The sequence below is a fragment of the Herpailurus yagouaroundi genome, unplaced genomic scaffold, assembly GCF_014898765.1.
Source record: "Herpailurus yagouaroundi ecotype Mexico unplaced genomic scaffold, PumYag 166, whole genome shotgun sequence".
NCBI classification, from domain to species: Eukaryota; Metazoa; Chordata; class Mammalia; order Carnivora; family Felidae; genus Herpailurus; species Herpailurus yagouaroundi.
In genome coordinates this window covers 15,879,300-15,891,588 of record NW_024412407.1, presented here as the reverse complement: position 1 = coordinate 15,891,588, position 12,289 = coordinate 15,879,300, and the positions used below count along the sequence as shown (strand labels likewise).

The following is a 12,289-nucleotide window of genomic DNA, read 5'->3' as shown; positions in this document are numbered from 1 at the left end:
GAGCATAAGCTACTATGGTAAAGTGGAGGTGAATGCTTTTGGAGTCACAGAACTATGAACTTAGAGTATGGATAGATAATTAACCACTAGACTACCAATAGAATTTGAGAACAGAAATGAACAACATTAACTGAGATTCCAAAGTCTTTGATGAATAGATGAAAATAGTTTTGGTGGTGGGCTTGTAAATGATAGCAGTATTGAAGGATGCAGGAAGTATGACTACATGACCTAAATGTAAAAGAAGTCATATTATTTATACTAAGTAGAAGAGTAATGGTTTCTTGCCAGTATTAGGAATTGAGAATAGAGCCCTATTTACCTTGTGCATTTACCTTTGGTAAATCCTTTGGCCCTGCCATCACATCTTGTGCAAAAGTCTAGACAGAAAACGAGTTCTTTAAGTCCTTTGGAGGCCAGTTTTTCTTTTCATAATCTCAGTAGTGGATCATATTAATGATTCCTTGCATGTCTGTTGCTTCTTCGATTACACCACTAGAATCCAACTCATTGTAAGTCCTGAATACACACCAACTTTGCCTATCACTGGCTTCCAAAGCAAAAACCATTGTCATGCTTTACAGAAACTCATTGTTCTCTTTTGCCTTTTCAGGCTACCTTAAATAACCCCTAGCCTCACTGGACAGTGAGATGAATTAAAGGAGATTAATAGTTTTATTATTTTTATTTAGTTTTTAAAGTCTATTTATTTTTGAGAGAGAGAGAGAATAAGCGGGGCAGTGCAGAGAGAGAGAGGGGGAGACACAGAATCTGAAGCAGGCTCCAGGCTCTGAGCTGTCACTGCAGAACCTGATGCAGGGCTTGAGCTAGCAAACTGTGAGGTCATGACGCGAGCCTAAGTCAGACACTTAACCGACTGAGCCACCTAGGCACACTAGAATTAAAGGAGATTAAATACTGCTTATATCCACAAAGGTCTATTGGTATGTGCCCTCACTGGTTTATATTCATACTGCACCAACTTGGCTTTCTCCATCTATGAGTAGAAATAAAAAACAACAGAAATAATGTTTTGAGGCAGCTTGGAATTTTTGCAACTCTGTATTGTACATGAAAATGACAGAGAAAGCAAATATAGTTACTTGAATTGTGAATAACTTGTTCTGCAAGTGTTTCACAAGATAATCAAGCATTTCCAATAAATTTTAACTTGATAAACCAACGATGTCTTGCAATACAAGTAGTATGTGACAATATGACACTGAATGTTGTGTGATCACAACTGAGCCAATGGTTCTTCTCTCTCTCCCTCTTTCTCTCTCCCTCTTTCTCTCTCTCTCTCTTTCGCTGCATAGTTGTGGGTGCTCTTCTCCCATGATTGGGTACTTGGTCTTGGGCCACGGTGTTGGGCAGAAATCAGTGATTTTTCAGAATGTTGAAAGGTGCCCACAACTGGCACTAGTGTATTTTTTGTCACTTCGAGGCACCTATGGACAGTCTTTGCTTTTCCATACAAGAGTAAGCTTAGGAATGCTTTGCTTCATTCTGGGTCATTGGATAGTTTCCTTGTTAAAGTTGTAGAAGAAAAAGATTACATTGAGCCAATAGATAGCAGTGATTTCATTAGTGATAGTGGAAATTGTCCTACACAATAACTTTCCTCTCTCTTTTCTCCCTCACACCAGCCATGAAGGTTTTCAAAGGTAAATGCAGGTTAATTTATTTTTCTTTATGTTTTGTATTTTCTTTATTATTTTGTATTATATTACAGAATTGTAATCATTTTTATATAAATACTTTTGGGTTGCGGAACGAATCACCGGAGTTTCCATTATTTCTTGTGGGGAATTCACTTTGATATACAAGTGCTTTGGATTACAAGCATGTTTCCAGAATGAATTATGCTCACAAACTAAGCTTTTACTGTATTTTCCTCCAGGGTGTGGTGGGTGCCAGGTGCAGGCACTTATGTGATTTCTGGCCTCTTTCTGTCTCTTTCTCCAATTCTCTTTCTCACTCTCCTCCCTCTCCCTGCTTCCTGCGCGCGCGTGTGCGCGCGCACGCGCACACACACACACACACACACACGAATATATCCCAAGCTCTGACACTCACACATAATGTATACACATAGTAGAGATCAGGTATCCCAAATTCTGACTTTAAGGGCCAGAATGGTAACATACATCATGGAGAATCCAAGTTGGATATAGGGAGTAGATAAGCACATAACAGAACAAGAGAATGTGATCCTATCCGACGACATGCACATTCAAAACTTTTAAATTCTGTTGCCTGAAGATAAATATCTGCCCTGTATAGTTGGCTGTCAGATGTCAGTTTTCAGTCTCAGTAAATATGGAAAATTATAAAGAAATTGTCCACTAGATCCCTTCCTTTATCAGATACATATTTTCTCAGTTTGCTTTTAAATGTCATAATTGCCACAAATATTTGATAATCACTCATTATCTAAGTATGAATAAAGTAAATCAACTATGCAATCGAAATTCACAAACAGAAACTCAACCTAAAAATCATAGACCAGTGCTTTTCAAAGCGTGGTCCTCAAATTATGCTAGTTCCTAACCATCAGTCAAAGGTTTGGAAAAGAGTGGCAGTTTTCAAAGGAAAAAAAATATTATAGATATTGTATTCACACACATGTCACAAACTTGAAAATTATGCCTTTTTTGGAAGCCCTTTATATGTGATTTTCATGAATAAAGATTATTTATGCACAATAAAGCAAGTACAGTTGGAATCTTCAGTGTCTTATAATGAATACTATATACAAGTGTGTCCTTGTATAAAAATACAACTGTGTATTTTTATCTCACTTGCCTATTTTGTAGTATTTTGTTAAATTTGATTTTTTTCTTATAATTAAGTGTTGTGTTATATCCTCAATGGAGATAATAGATTAATGGCTTGAGAGTTGCTCATAGAAATAAAAATGTTAAAATAATAACATAAATAGACAAATTGTATATTAGTATATTGTCTCTGCTATTTTAAATGAAAACAAATGGCATTGACTTACATAGAGTTAAAAGGGTTTTTTTCCTCTTTTCTGTAAAATTCTTACCTGGTCGAACATTCCAGGAAGGTATGAAAGCTCTGCCTGTGAGGTCATCTGAGGGCCCAGGTTCTCTCTGGAGAGCTTCCCCATTTCGTAGGTTGTCATCCTCATCATTATGGTGAAAAGTGACTTATCACCATAATGTCTCAATTCTGGCTCCCAGAGTGTGATAGAGGAGGTGGGCGGGGCATGGGAGGAAAGAGAGTAACTTCATTTAAAGGACACGTCCCCCCCCCCCAAATTATACATTATACTTGCTCATGTGCCATTAGGCAGAAATTAGTTACCTGACTATATCTATTTGCAAGTAAGGCCAGAAAAAATGGGTAACCATGTGCTCTGACAGAAACAAAAATTAATGTCAGAAGCAATATTAAACAGCCCTGTTAAAAATAAAAAAAATATGAGTTTGTATGTACAAGCACAAGCAAGTCTGGGATTGTGAGGGATTATTACAAACAGCTGGAAAAGTAAAAGTTGAATATAATAAAGATGACAATGTATTAAACCTAGATTGTATTAGACTAATTATCCTTTTGCCTTAGTCTCTAAAAAGCTGAAAAATATAACATTTTGTCTACAATAATTAGAATTTAAGGCTTTCTATCAATTTAAAAATAAGTGTAGTTATGGGGCGCCTGGGTGGCGCAGTCGGTTAAGTGTCCGACTTCAGCCAGGTCACGATCTCGCGTTCCGGGAGTTCGAGCCCCGCGTCGGGCTCTGGGCTGATGGCTCAGAGCCTGGAGCCTGTTTCCGATTCTGTGTCTCCCTCTCTCTCTGCCCCTCGCCCGTTCATGCTCTGTCTCTCTCTGTCCCAAAAATAAATAAACGTTGAAAAAAAATTTTAATAAAAAAAAAATAAGTGTAGTTACTACTTTGATAAACAATTGACTTTTTGAGGAAAAATTCAATTACCAATTTTTACTATAAATTGAATGAATTTTGAGTGAAGCAACACAAACTGGAAGCATCATTCAAAATCGTACTTTTATAGCAAAAATGACCCAATTATACTCTTGGAGAGAAGCTTGAAAACTAGTCTAAAAAACTATAAATAACAATAGCCAAGGCAAAGCAAAACAAACCACACACAAAATACGTTTATTAAATAATAGAACAGCATCTCAGTATTGTGAGCCATTCAACATGGATCATCAAATTATTTCATGATTTCCCAGCAGATAATTTAATTTTTAGATGGGAAATCCTTAATATGTAAAGTTTATATAATATACATGTGGTATGTACATGAGAGTTAAGTCCATGATATTTTTTTCCTGTTTATTAGTAATATCCCTTGGTAGAAAAGTTTATTTTTTTCATTTAGTCAATGGTTACTTTGTGAGTTATGATGTAGAGTGAATTGAGATCGCACATAATCACCATTATTTATTTGAGTGGAAGAAAAATGTTACTCATAAGGTTGAATTCCCATGCCATTCCACACTTTGTCCAAAGTGGACAAAATGACTCAATATGCCTCTTAATATTGGTCCATGGGAAAATTTCATGGCCTGAAATGAAGGTTGCTTGCTTGAGAGAACAATTGGCTTGGCTTCTAGCAAGACCATGGTCAAAGTAACTTCCAGCTTACTCTAAATTTTCAGCCTGGGATTTTGGATCACATCAGGAAGAAATCTGTGCTGTAAAGTCAGATGAGGACTAATCTGGTTCAGCAGTTTTTCTTTTGCCCTGTTAAGCTTTAAGGTTCAAGAGGGTTGCTTTACCCAGCAGTCTCTTAAGAGTGCAGATGTGGGTGGGGATATTCCTTATTGATTTTCCCTTACAAAATGGGCTCTTTAGGTTTCCAGGTTTTTAGGGGGAGCACCTTCTTTTGGGCTCTAGACTGATATTTTTCTCCGGTTTCCAGGAGGATATAAAAAGTAAAAATCAAATTAGCTTATTTCTTCAAAAGCTCCCAGTGTGAAACTGGCAGACAAATTCCATTAACTGTGTAGTATACAGCCTAAATAAGTAGCTAAAAAGAAATTCAAATCACCATATTAAATGGTGAGATGGCAAAACCAAGTTAGATAGCCTTTATTTAACAAGAGCTGGAAAAGCTGAAACCAGAAAATGTAGCTAGCGAATACAGCTATCAAAACTGACATTCCCCTCTGTAAAACATAAAATAATCTTTACCTTTGGTGTCAGAACCTATGTTATAATATGGTTTGAGGCTCTGAGATCTTTGGTAATCTAGAAGGCTATAGAATCAATTATTTTCTAAAGTTCAGAATATACATTACACATGATTTGTAGAACGTACCAATATATATTGTAGATGTACTCCAATTGGGCAGTTACAACTGGAGAAAAAGAGTGGAGGAGCTAGGGCACTGTTGACTCCTGATTATTTTTGCTTTTCTTTTATTTTTTTAAGTTTATTTACTTATTGTTTAATTTACACCGAAGTTAGTTAGCATACAGTGCAACAATGATTTCAGGAGTATATTCTTTAATGCCCCTTTCCCATTGGCCCATACCCCTCCCCCAACCCCTCCAGCAACCCTCTGTTTGTTCCCTATACTTCAAAGTCTCTAATGTTTTGTCCCCCTCCCTGTTTTTATTTTATTTTTGCTTCCCTTCCCTTATGTTCACCTGTTGAGTATCTTAAATTCCTCATATGAGGGAAGTCATATGATATTTGTCTTTCTCTGACTAATTTTGCTTAGCATAATATCCTCCAGTTCCATGCACGTAGTTGCAAATGGCAAGATTTCATTCTTTTTGATTGTCAAGTAATACTCCAGTGTGTGTGTATACACACACACACAAACACACACACACACACACACACACACACACACACACACACCACCTTCTTTATTCATTCATCTGTTGATGGACATTTGGGCTCTTTCCATACTTTGGCTATTGTCGATAGTGCTGCTATAAACATTGGGGTGCATGTGCCCATTCAAAATAGCACACCTGTATCCCTTGGGTAAATACCTAGTAGTGCAATTGCTGGGTCATAGGGTAGATCTACTTTTAATATTTGAGGAACGTGCATACGGTTTTGCAGAGTGGCTGCACCAGTTTGCATTCCCACCAGCAATGCAAAAGTGATCCTCTTTCTCTACATTCTCACCAACATCTGTGGTTGCCTGAATTGTTAATGTTAGCCATTCTGACAGAGGTGAGGTGGTATCTCCTTGTGGTTTTTACTTGTATTTCCCTGATGATGAGTGATGAGCATTTTTTCATGTGTCAGTTGGCTATCTGGATATCTTCCTTGGAGAAGTGTCTATTCATGTCTTTTGCCCATTTCTTCACTGGATTATTTGTTCTTTGGGTGTTGAGTTTGATAAGTTCTTTATAAATTTTGGATATTAACCCTTTGCATGATATGTCGTTTGCAAATATCTTCTCCCATTCTGTCGGTTGCCTTTTAATTTTGCTGATTGTTTCCTTCACTGTGCAGAAGATTTTTATTTTGATGAGGTTCAAATAGTTTTTCTTTTGTTTCTCTTGCCTCCAGAGACGTGTTGAGTAAGAAGTGCGTGTGCCCAAGATCAAAGAGGTTTTTCCCTGCTTTCTCCTCGAGGATTTTGATGGCTTCCTGTCTTACCTCTAGGTCTTACATCCATTTTGAGTTTATTTTTGTGTATGGTGTAAGAAAGTGGTCCAGGTTCATTCTTCTGCATCTCACTGTCCAAGTTCCCAGCACCACTTGCTAAAGAGACTGTCTTTATTCCATTGGATATTCTTTCCTGCTTTGGCAAAATTAGTTGGCCATACATTTGCGGGTCCATTTCAGGGTTCTCTATTCTGTTCCATTGATCCGAGTGTCTGTTTTTGTGCCAGTACCATACTGTCTTGATGATTACAGGTTTGTAATACGTCTTGATGTCCGGGATTGTGATGCCTCCTGTTTTGGTTTTCTTTTTCAAGATTGCTTTGGCAATTTGGGGTCTTTTCTGATTCCATCCAAATTTTAGGACTGTTTGTTCTAGCTCTGTGAAGAATGCTCGTGTTATTTTCATAGGGATTGCATTGAATATGTAGATTGCTTTGGGTCGTATTGACATTTTAATAATGTTTGTTCTTCCAATCCAAGAGGATGGAATGTTTTTCCATTTCCTCGTGTCTTCTTCAATTTCTTTCATAAAGTTTCTATAGTTTTTAGTGTATAGATTTTTCACCTCTTTGGTTAGGTTTATTCCTAGGTATTTTATTGGTTTGGGTGCAATTGTAAATGGGATTGATTCCTTGATTTCTCTTTCTGTTGCTTCATTGTTGGTGTATAGGAATGCAACTGATTTCTGCACATCAATTTTATATCTTGCAACTTTGCTGAATTCATGGATCCGTTCTGGAAGTTTTTCGGTGGGGTCCTTTGAGTTTTCCATATAGAGTATCATGTCATCTGCAAAGAATGAAAGCTTGACTTCCTCCTGGCCGATTTGGATGGATTGGTCTGTTCAAATTTTCTATTTCTTCCTATTTCAGTTTTGGTAGTTTATATGTTTCTAGGAATTTGTCCATTTCTTCCAGATTACCCATTTATTGGCATATAATTGCTCATAATATTCTCTTATTATTGGTTGTATTTCTGCAGGGTTAGTTGTGATCTGTCCTCTTTCATTCTTGATTTTATTTACTTGGGTCCTTTCATTTTTCTTTTTGTTCAAACTGGCTCGGGGTTTGTCAATTTTGCTAATTCTTTCCAAGAGCCAGCTCCTGGTTTTATTGATCTGTCCTACTGTTTGTTTGTTTGTTTGTTTGTTTGTTTGTTTTTTTGTTTGTTTGTTTGATAGCATTGGTTTCTGTCTGATCTTTATTATTTCCGGTCTTCTGCTGGTTTTGGGTTTTATTTGCTGTTCCTTTTCCACCTCTTTCAGGTGTAAATTTAGGTGGTGTATCTGAGACCTTCATCCTTCTTTAGGAAGGCCTGGATTGCTATATACTTCCCTCTTATGACCATCTTTGCTGTGTACCAGAGGTTTTGGGCTGGTTTGTTATCATTTCCATTGGCTTCCATGTACTTTTTAATCTTCTCTTTAACTTCTTGTTTTGCCCACATTCTTTAGTAGGATTTTCCTTAGACTCCAAATATTTATCTTTCCAAAATTTTTCTTCTGGTTGATTTCAAGTTTCATAGCATTGTGGTCTAAAATTATGCACGGTATTATCTCCATCTTTTTGTATTTGTTGAGGGCTGATTTGTGTCCTAGTATGTGATCATTCTGGAGAATGTGCCATGTACACTTGAGAAGAATGTGTATTCTGCTGCTTTAGGATGAAATGTTCTGAATATATCTGTTAAGTCCATCCAGTCCAGTGTGTCATTCAAAGCCATTGTTTCCCTGTTGATTTTCTGTTTAGATGATCTGTCCATTGTTGTAAGTGGCATGTTGAAGTCCCCTACTATTATGGTGTTATTATCAATGAGTTTCTTTATGTTTGTGATTAATTGATTTATATATTTGGGTGAATTCCCGTTTGGAGCATAAAGGTTTACAATTGTTAGGTCTTCTTGGTGGAAAGACCCCTTGATTATGATGTAATGCCCTTCTACATCTCTTTTTACAGTCTTTATTTTAAAATCTAGATTGTATGACATAAGTGTGGCTACTCCAGCTTTCTTTTGGCAACCATTAGCATGATAGATGGTTCTCCATCCCCTTATTTTCAATCTTTAGGTGTCGTTAGATCTAAAATGGGTCTCTTGTAAACAGCATATAGATAGATCTTGTTTTCTTATCCTTTCTGTTACCCTCTGTATTTTGATTGGAGCATTTAGACCATTGACATTGAGAGTGAGTACTGAAAGATATGAATTTATTTCCATTTTGTTGCCCATAGAGTTGGGGTTTCTGATGGTGTACTCTGGTCCTTTCTAGTCTTTGTTGCTTTTGGTCTTTTTTTTTTTTTTTTCATCTTTTCTCCCCTCAGAGAATCCCCCTTAAAATTTCTTACAGGGCTGGTTTAGTGGTCACAAACTCCTTCAATTTTTGTTGGCCTGGAAAACTTTTTGTCTCTCCTTCTATTTTCAGTGATAGCCTTACTGGATAAAGAATTCTTGGCTGCATATGTTTCCAATTGAGCACACTGAATATATCATGCCACTCCTTTCTGGCCTGCCAAGTTTCTGTGGATAGGTCTGCTGCGAATCTGACCTGTCTTCCCTTGTAGGTTAAGGAGTTTTTTCCCTTGCTGCTTTCATGATTCTCTCCTTGCCTGAGTATTTTCTGAATTTGACTATGATATGCCTTGTTGATGGTCATTTTTTTATTGAAGCTAATGTGATTTCTCTGTGCTTCCTAGATTTTGATGTGTGTGTCTTTCCCCAGGTTAGGAAAGTTTTCCACTATGATATGCTCCCATAAGTTTTCTACCCCTTTTTCTCTCTCTTCCTCCTCTGGGACCCCTATGATTCCAATGTTATTCCTTTTTAATGAGTCACTGAGTTCTCTAATTCTTATTTCATGATCTTTTGCCTTAGTCTCCCTCCTTTTTTCTGCTTCATTATTCTCTGTAAGTTTGTCCTCTATATCATCCATTCACTGCTCTGCCTCATCCATCCTTGCTGTCGTGGCACCTTTTGAGATTGCAGCTCAGTTATAGCATTTTTTATTTCATCCTGACTAGCTTTTACTTCTCTTATCTCTGCAGAAAGGGATTCTAATCTATTTTCAACCCCAGCTGGTATTCTTATTACTCTGATTCCAGTTTATGGTTCAGACATCTTGCTTGTATCTGTGTTGATTAAGTCCCTGCCTGTCATTTCTTTTTGCTCTTTCTTTTGGGGTGAATTCCTTCTTTCATCATTTTGAAGGAAGAAAAGGAGTCAATAGAGTAAACACACACACACACACAATTAAAAAATTAAAAACAACACAAATAAATCATATAAAGAATGTCAGATTCTAGGTGTGTTTTGGTCTGGTTGTTGAAAGAAGCTTGATAGATTGGAGAAAAAAGTAAAGATAATAAGAGAAATAAAGGGGGAAAAGAGGGGGGAAAGGAAAACATTTGAAAATTTGAAAAAATGAATATAATAGAATAAAATTAAATGATGAAAGTAAAATAGAATTTTAAAAACTTATAAAAAAGTAAAAACTATGGTAGAAAAAATATTAAAGAAAAATCTTTTTAATAACAATGGAAAATAAAAATAATTTTTTTCTTTTTCTGTATTTAAGAATAAGAAAAGGAAAAAACATTGAATGAAAGGACCAGCAAACAGAATGAAATACAATTGAAATTACATCCAGTTTCCTGTAGAAGTCAAACCATGAAGCACTTTATAGTCCATAAACTAAGTAGGCAGAGAGACTTGTCATGTTCCTCAAGAGCGGGACAGTTGGGCTCAGTTGGGCAGGGCTTAGTGTAATGGCTCCAATCTCCACTAGATGGCGCTGCTTAGCTTCCTGGGGTGGATTGTTGTGGCTCCTATAGGGGTGCATGTGCATGCACTGGAGGGGTGAAAATGGCATCACCTAGATACCCAGTCTCTAGTGTCAGAACTCTGTGTTCTCCCCGACCAGCAATCAAGCACCCCCTTTGTCTCTGGCTTTCTTCCTTTCCCCGCTTTTACACTGTCCATGACCAATCCATCAAGTTGCCAGGTGGCACCTCCCTCCTGAGTTCTATCTCAGATGCGGCTGTGAGATGTCCCTCACTTCTGAGGGACTGGGGATTTGACCCGCTCAGACCCTCTTGGGGAGGGTGTTGGTGAGCAATGGCTGGTGCCGGCCTGCCTCCAGGAACGTTCTCGGGACTGTGCTGCTGCCGATGCCCAGAGACCCTGGCTGGGTGCCAGCCCACCCTAGAGAAAGTTCATGCAATCTTGTATCAGCAGTGTTTCAGGGATTATCGTAAATCACAACACACACCAGGCTTAACCTTTAACACCCTTGTTCCAACACCAGTGAATGTGGTTGTTTTCTGGGATCCACTGGGACCTTTGTGGATGGGGTGGCTGCACAGCCTCTATCAAATGTCATCCCAGCAGGGGAACCGCCACTCACCTTGTGGCCTGTAGACCCCTCAGACCTCACTTTCTGCTCTTGGGGATTTGCCCTTCCCACCAGAGCACCGCCAGGTATCCAGCTGCGGAGTTTTGGACTCTGCACTGTCCCTGTTTATAGAGTCTTAATGGAATTTAAACTCTCCTTTCTCCTTTCTCCCTTTTTTGTTCAGACCCTTGTGACTGTTTCCACTTTTTCTTTTTCTCCCCTGCTGATTCTGGGGGTGTGTGTTTCCTGTATTCTCCACCTGCCCCCCATCTCTGTCCTCTCTCTGCAAGCAAAACCAGCTCCCTGCTCTCCACGGCTTCTCTCTCCCCCAGTTCACCTCTCTGTGCTGCGTACCTGCCAAGTTCTGTGGTTCAAGTTGTGCAGATTGTTGTGTTAATCCTCAAATCAGTTTTCTAGGTGTGCAAGATGGCTTAGTGTTAATCTGGTTGTATTTCAGGGATGAGAGATGCAAAAAAAACTTCCATACTGTTTCTCCATCTTGGCCCCTCCCCTTATTAGATTTTTAACTGCATTAAAATATTGGTGCCTTAAAAAGGAGGACAGAATCTAAACCTTGATTTCTTTGCTTCTAGATGAAAGATAGAAGCAGACTGTAATTTCTCTCTGACACATAAATCAGCTATGCTTTTTTAAAGTTCTACCTGTAAGGCTGATGGAGGCTCAGCCCTGGAAGGACAAAATTTTGACTATATCTTTGCTTTCAAAACAAAAGAAGATAATGAAGTGTGCCAAAACTCTACACTCTTTGCCAGAACTTCTCACTGGATGGTCTGCATGCCAGCTACATCAGAATTAACTTAAGTGCTAAACATAGATTTCTTGGCCCTTACTACCAGATCAACTAAATCAAAATCTCTGCAAGCTTATCTGATATACATTACTATTTGAAAACCACTGCTCAATGAAAGGCAATCATTCATTAATTCACTTATGTGTTCATCTGTGCCTTCAGTTAACAGAGAATTTTGGAATGCCTCCTACACAAGGAAACTGTGCTAGTCATGGAAGAGGAAACAGAATTAAGACACAGTGACTGGCTAGTCACATTTATATTTTAACAGAGGAGATTAGAAATATATACAACTGACTATAATACTGTGAAAAGCCTAAAACACATAGGATTCTATAGATCTTGTAGAGTGTTTTCACATGTGTTATTTCATTTTAATGCAATATCCTGATAGCTACTTCTAGCATTGCACTTATTAGGCTTACTTTGTCAATGTTTTTATGCCCATGAGACCATTAATTCCCTGAG

At 38.0% G+C, this 12,289-nt stretch overlaps 1 pseudogene; it reads right to left on the bottom strand.

Moving 5' to 3' along the window:
* Positions 1-12,289, bottom strand: part of LOC121039027 (nucleosome assembly protein 1-like 1) — a 146,177-nt pseudogene that overhangs the window by 133,031 nt on the left and 857 nt on the right.